Here is a 6,592-nt window from a genome sequence, read left to right on the forward strand (position 1 = left end):
GGTTTTGAGGCTTTATTTACCCGCTCTAGAACCCTGTGTTTCACAGGCTATCTTGCTCCCCAGCTATTCCTCCCAGTTTATCCAAATGCAAACGTGGGATTGTATTGTCTGCCAGCCACTGTCTTGCCACAGTCCTCACCCCTCCTACCAATCTGAATGAATATTTCTTCTTTAACTCCTTGGATGTAAGACTTCCATATGGTTCAATTTTCTGGCAGTTCTGGTTAATTTTTGTTTTTAAATTTGTTGTTTCCCTTATTTGGATTGTGCAAGGAGGCAAAGTATATCTACCTGCGCCTCCAACTTGGCAGGAAGTCCTGAAATTTTCTTTAATAGGAGATTGAACAGTTGTTTCATTAATTTGGGAGTAGGTAATACATTCAAATGGTACAAAATTCAAGTTACCCAAGGGAGAATAGTGAAAGGATAATCACTCTCACCCTGTCACCTCTCTGGAGGCAGCCACTCTTAACAGTCTCCTGTGTGTCCTTCCAAAGACACATATATGAAAATAATGTATACATATACTTTTTTTCTATAAAAGTAGGATCCCATGCAAACTTTTCTTATCTTTTTTCTCTTTTTTTCTTATCTTTTGTCACAATGTATCTTGGCACTTTTCCTTCTCAGTTCACTATAGACATATCTTTAGTCTTTTTAATAGTTTTTCAGTTTTCTATTGCATGGTTAAACAATCATCTATTCAATGAGGTCCCTACTGATGGCACTTACATTAGTTGAAATCTTTTGCTAATGCACATAATGCTGCTATCACCATCCTTGTATGTTCTTTATACATTTAAACACATTTCCACATATCACCTCCTCCTTAATTAGACTCAAAAAATCCTCTTCTTGTCAGCTCTAGATAATGCAGAGTTCTTCCTACTTTTGAAAGGTAGAGAAAGCAAGCCTGCTCAAACCAGCAACAACAAATCAGAAACAGAACAGAACTAAAGTATCTAAATTAAACACCAAAGAAAACAGTACATATAGCTTCTTTAAATATAGTTCTGATATTTTGAGGAAACACAAATTCAAGTTGGAGTACTGTATACACAACTACAGTTTTGTGTACAGAGCATGCCAGGGAGAAAAAGAACATTGAACCCCATGTCAATAGACGTAGGTCCAATTCCTGGTTCTGCCACCCTGTGAACCAATGTTAACCTCCATATCCTCCCCTGCAATGCCTGTATAGAATTTTAGGAGCACTTGGCAAATAAGTGCCCACCCCAGGGTTTGCCCTTGTCTTTGGGTATATAGATGTTTATACAAATGCTACTTAATATTAAAGCTTCATCTCATTTGTGTCCTAAATACTTTTCTATTACCAGGAATCCCATTAGTCATATAGTCTTGGGTTCATATCTTTTCTGGAGTTCATATCTAACCTGTGTAATTTACTGACTGTGTAATATTGCTTTTTCTGAGTTTCAGTTTCTTTCTTGGTAAAATGGAATGACATGGCTCAGTCTTCATGATAAATTGCAAATTTGACCATTTCTCATCTCTACTACTATCATTCTAGTCCAGAGATAGACAGACTATGCCTGCAGTCTAGTTAAAAATAGCTTTACATTTTTAAGGGTTTTTTTTAAATAAACAAAGCTAAAAATATGTGACAGAAGAGCATATGTAACCCACAAATTCTCTGATCCTTTGTAGAAAGTTTGCTGACCCATGCTCTAGTCCAAGCCATGTTTGCTTCAACTATTACAATGGCTTCCTGTTCTCCTTGCTTCCTTTTTTGTCTCTTTTCCCTCCCCCCTAACTCCAATCCATTTTCTACTCTGCAGTCAACAATGACCTATTTAAAATAAAAATCAGATCTTATTTCTCCCTTACATAAAAATCTCCAAATAGCTTTCCAGTGTGCACAGTATAAAATCCAAACTGCTTTCTCTATAATCTATGTCTGCTTACATCTGCAATCAGCTCTTGCTAGTTCCCCTAATTTACTAAACTCCAGCCACTTAAGCTTGTTTTCTCTGCACCCACATCTTTCCCTCCACCCATGTCTTTGGATTTAGCATTCTTTCTCCTGATTTGGAACTCCTTTTCTGCCCTAGGTTTTTCTGCCATTGGCAGCTCAAAAATAAACTTCTCAAAGAGCCTATGCCCAAGCATCATCTCTAATACAGCACCTGTTCCAAGACTAATTTCCTTAGTTGCTTTTTCTGGTCTGTTTCAACTCGCCCCACCCCCCACTAGAAGAGACCTCCTAGAACCTTCTCATCTTGCTCTACTTTTTAAATCACAATCTACATGGTGGGTACTCAATAAAAGGTGTTGAATGAATGTTCAGATATTGAGGTTATAAATAAAAGCATAAGGGCCTGTCTTAGAGTGTGTTAAAATTTTTCTCAAGGATTGCAATAAAGTTTCAATAAGATATATAAAACCTTTAACAGTGCCTAACCACAAACACCTGGGCTCAAAGACAGTCTGCCCTCACTCCTTCATTTTGAGTGCAAATAGGCTTGGGAGTTCAAACATCTGCTTATGTATGCATGTATGTATAGCGAGAGAAAGAGAGGAAGGATTCACCTGGAAAGTACCCAAGGCCATCCCAGTTACGAAAATATTAAACGTCCATAATGGACCTCTGGCCACCCCCATCTCCCTAGGACCTCACCATGATCTGGCAATTAGAGGGTTAATGCCTGACAGTACTAAAGCCAATGGCTCCTGGGTTGTTAAATATTTTGAAAACCACCTCTGCTTAAGGGGAATTAGAAACTGGCAGATACAGGTTTTTGAAAAGTTGAGATCTGACTAGACCCTGAGAAGAATCCCATTTTGGCCAAGAGCTGACTCTGCAATTTTACAGAGGGAGGTAAATGACAATGACAATGACAACCATGATGATTTAAACCAGACTTTTTATTTTCGTTTTTTGCCGTGACTGGTGTGGCTCTGTTGGCTGAGCATCATCCTGCAAAGCAAAAAGTCCCGGGTTCAATTCCCAGACAGGACACATGCTGGGTTTTGGGTCAGGTCCTGGTCAGAGCGCATACCAGAGTCAAGCAATTGATGTTTCTCTCCCTCACTTTCTCCCTTCCCCTCTCTCTCTAAAAAAAAATTAAAATAAAATCTTTTTAAAAAATAAATAAACCAGACCATTTTTGTCTAAGAACAGGACACATTGATTACTTTTGTTTTTACATTTCATAGAGGCATCTAAAACTTCTAGCCTCTTCATCTGACTCTGATTTGCAAATAGAGATGTTGAAAGCTATGGGTTCCAGATGGAAGAGCTATGGTTTCCCCAATTGTGAATTTACTGTAAAAGGGAAGCGGGTAACTAGGAAGGACAACAGTGGGTTGCCACCATAAGGGGAGGCATTGAAACTATGCTGAAGTATTCTTGGGAGCCCTTGGTATAGCTGAGGCCAGTTGCTTCTCTCTGTCAGGGAGACCATCCCTAGTGTGAGTCAGCAGAGATGAGGGCCCAGAGTCCACATGTCCGTAAGTGGAAGGACAGGTGGGCATTTGGCACTTTCCTGTCCAAGCTGAAGTAAACTGAATTTGATTACAAGGCAAGTTCAGCTTTCAAATATCCCTTTACGTAGTACAAATGTTTACCTCTTTTGTGTTTGTTTGCTCAAGTATCTAATTTTTACTTTAAGTCAAATCAAAAAATTGTTAAGCATTGTACATTTTTTCAGTTTATATTTTATAAATTCTATACGAAAAGTTCTAAACATTTTCCAGATTTAACTGACATTTAACACTGTACAATTTTTTCCAGTGATGCCAACTTTTAAGATCTACTCTGTGAGCAACTTTCAAATATACAATACAGTATTATTAACTGTAGTAACCATGCTGTACATTACATCCCGAGGACTTATAACTGGAATTTTGTATCTTTTGACCACCTTCACCCATTTTCCCCATCCCCTACCCCAATCCCTCACTCTGGCAACCACAAGTCTGTTTTGTTTCTAGGAGTTTGCTTTTTAGATTTCACATATAACCGAGATCATAATGGTATTTGTCTTTCTCTAACGTATTTCACTTAGCATAATGACCTCAAGGTCCATACCTTGGCTGCAAACCATTTAATTTCTGAACAAAGCTCACCTATTTAATAAGTTAGTAATACTCCATGAACAAGTGACCATAATATGCTACATTGTTTCTCTGTTGGGCAAAAAGAGTGAGAATCAGCTATGGACATAGAGCTTTTTCTATATTCAAGATATTTGGTATAGAAGGTAATTTTCAGAAATGTAATCACTAGGTTAGAGTATAAACATTTTTATGGTACTTGATCCATTTTGGAGGATGCTTTCATTTGTATAACCCTCCCAGGAACGTCTTCCCTCATCTGGAAACACCACTTCCACTTGCTTGCCCCTCTGACCACGTGGTTCCTCAGAAAGCTGCCATGTTTTTATAGCTCCCATCTCTACAGCCCCAACCGCATGTGGGCACCAGACACAAAACAGACTGTTGAAAGTTCTTCCCTGGGATTTCCGAATCTGGCTTCAAGAGAGCTTGAACCAATCCAGGTGGCACAATGTCAAGACAATGAAACTTGGAAGCAGTCAGAAGCCTATTCTTTGTTCTGTGGAGGAAGGTAGGCAGTGATGAGAGAGTGAAGTTAAAGCAACAAGTAGAGACTAGGAGAAAAATATATGGCATTTGTATGCCTGGTCCCAACTGCTCCTGCATTCCTGCCCTAAGATTTGGAAGTTCAATTTTCTTTCAGTAATGCCCTCTTTTTGTACTTTTGTTGAGTTTCTAGCACTTGTAATAAATTCATATAGATAGCCTCCAGGCTTTCCAATCTGACTGCATTTCCCCTGTCCATTCAACCTCCCACTCTCCAAAATGACTATTTCATACCTCTCTTCTCTCAAATTGCACTTCCCAGTAGCAACCTGTTCATTGCGTTAGCACTGTTAAGATTATGAACTGTTACATACTAAAGCTTGGAGACACAGATATTCCATAAAATGAGCACGTGCTCTGTGGATAAAGGATAGTTGGGCCCACTAGACACAAAGGACATCTGTAGTTAAATGAACCTTGTGACATTTGTCTTTGCAGAACCAAATCTAATTAGCCTACATGTATGTCCTTTGTGTCCACATTCTCTACCTTCTTTCTTACTAAAATAAACTGTTTCTGCTCCTATCCTGCCTCTCCATTTAGCTATTGGACTCCATTTCTTCTCTCCTTTGTGGGCTTTGTTCCTGAAGTTCCCTCCACCCTATATACTAAATGTCTCAGCTTCCTGGGTCATTCCCATCAACAGATGAACATCCACAGGTATTTTCCATATCAGAAAGAGACTGTCCTGACCAGCTCCTTTTCCATAGCTGTTCTCTTTCATACAGTTTCCTGCCATCCTTCTCTATACAGCTACATGCTAATTTTCAGGTCCACTATCCCAGTTTTCCCCAAGCTCTTTCCCACCTTAGGGACATAACATTTCATATTCTCTGACACATAGGTTCAGCTCCAGACTTCGTGAGGCTGTTGCTCATTCAGGCCACCTCAGAGAAGCCAGCCTAAAGTAGTCCTGTCACTCAGTTGCTACCCATTTTCTTCATGCATTCATCACTGTTGGAAAGTATCTCGTTTGTTTCATTATTTCCCTTTATTAGACTGTAAGCTTTCTGAAAGCATCTTGTTGGCCTCGCTCATCTCTGTAGCCTTGGAACCTGGAATAGTGTCTGAGAGACCTATTAGGTATTCGATATTTATTTATCCAACTAATAAAATCCATGTAATATCTAGCTGAGATGCGGGTGGAGAGCCTAAGCAGTTAAGTCTGCAGTGAGTTTAATGGAGTTGGACAGAGAAAAGGCTAAGCAGATTCTTTTTTAAATTTTATTTTATTTAAAACATCAATACACAAGAGAAACATCTATTGGCTGCCTCCCACATGACCCTGACTCGGGACACCGCCCGCAACCCAGGCATGTGCCCTGACTGAAAATTGAACCAGCGACCTTTGGGTTTGCAGGCTGTTCACAGGTCAGAGCTCAATCCACTGAGCCATACTGATCAGAGCTATATTTCTTTTTAAGAAATTTTTTATTTAATTTATTTGTGTGACATTGGCTAAGGAAATTATATAGGTTTCAGACAGCAAATTGTGTCTGGTACAGTTTATTTCCCCATCTATGGAATTCTACAACATGTCATCTGTATATTGTATTGTGTTTACCACCTATGTCAATTATATTTCAATAAAGCTGTTAAAAAACAACTCTGGATACATTAGGCATAGCTGAAGAATCAGTGATTGAATGGATTTTAGGAAATCACTCAAAATATATCATCAAGAGATAAAGAAATGAAAAATATGAAAGAGGCTGAGAAAGAGAGAGAATAAGAAAGTAAAAATATCTAATAAAAGCCAAGAAGGCAGGAAGAGGGAAAACGGAAAAGAAAATGCAGGAAAATGACAATGACTAAGAACTGTCCCAAATGATAAAAAACATGAATCCACATGCAAAAGCAGCACAGTAATTCCCAGAGAATGAATGAAAAATCCATCCCTAGCCACCTTGTAGTAAAATTGTAAAACACACAAAAAAAGAAAATAATAACACCATTAAGACTGTCAGAC

This window comes from Pteronotus mesoamericanus, unplaced genomic scaffold (genome assembly GCF_021234165.1).
Source record: "Pteronotus mesoamericanus isolate MK-2021 breed Mesoamerican mustached bat unplaced genomic scaffold, CSHL_Meso_final contig_27, whole genome shotgun sequence".
Taxonomy (NCBI): Eukaryota; Metazoa; Chordata; class Mammalia; order Chiroptera; family Mormoopidae; genus Pteronotus; species Pteronotus mesoamericanus.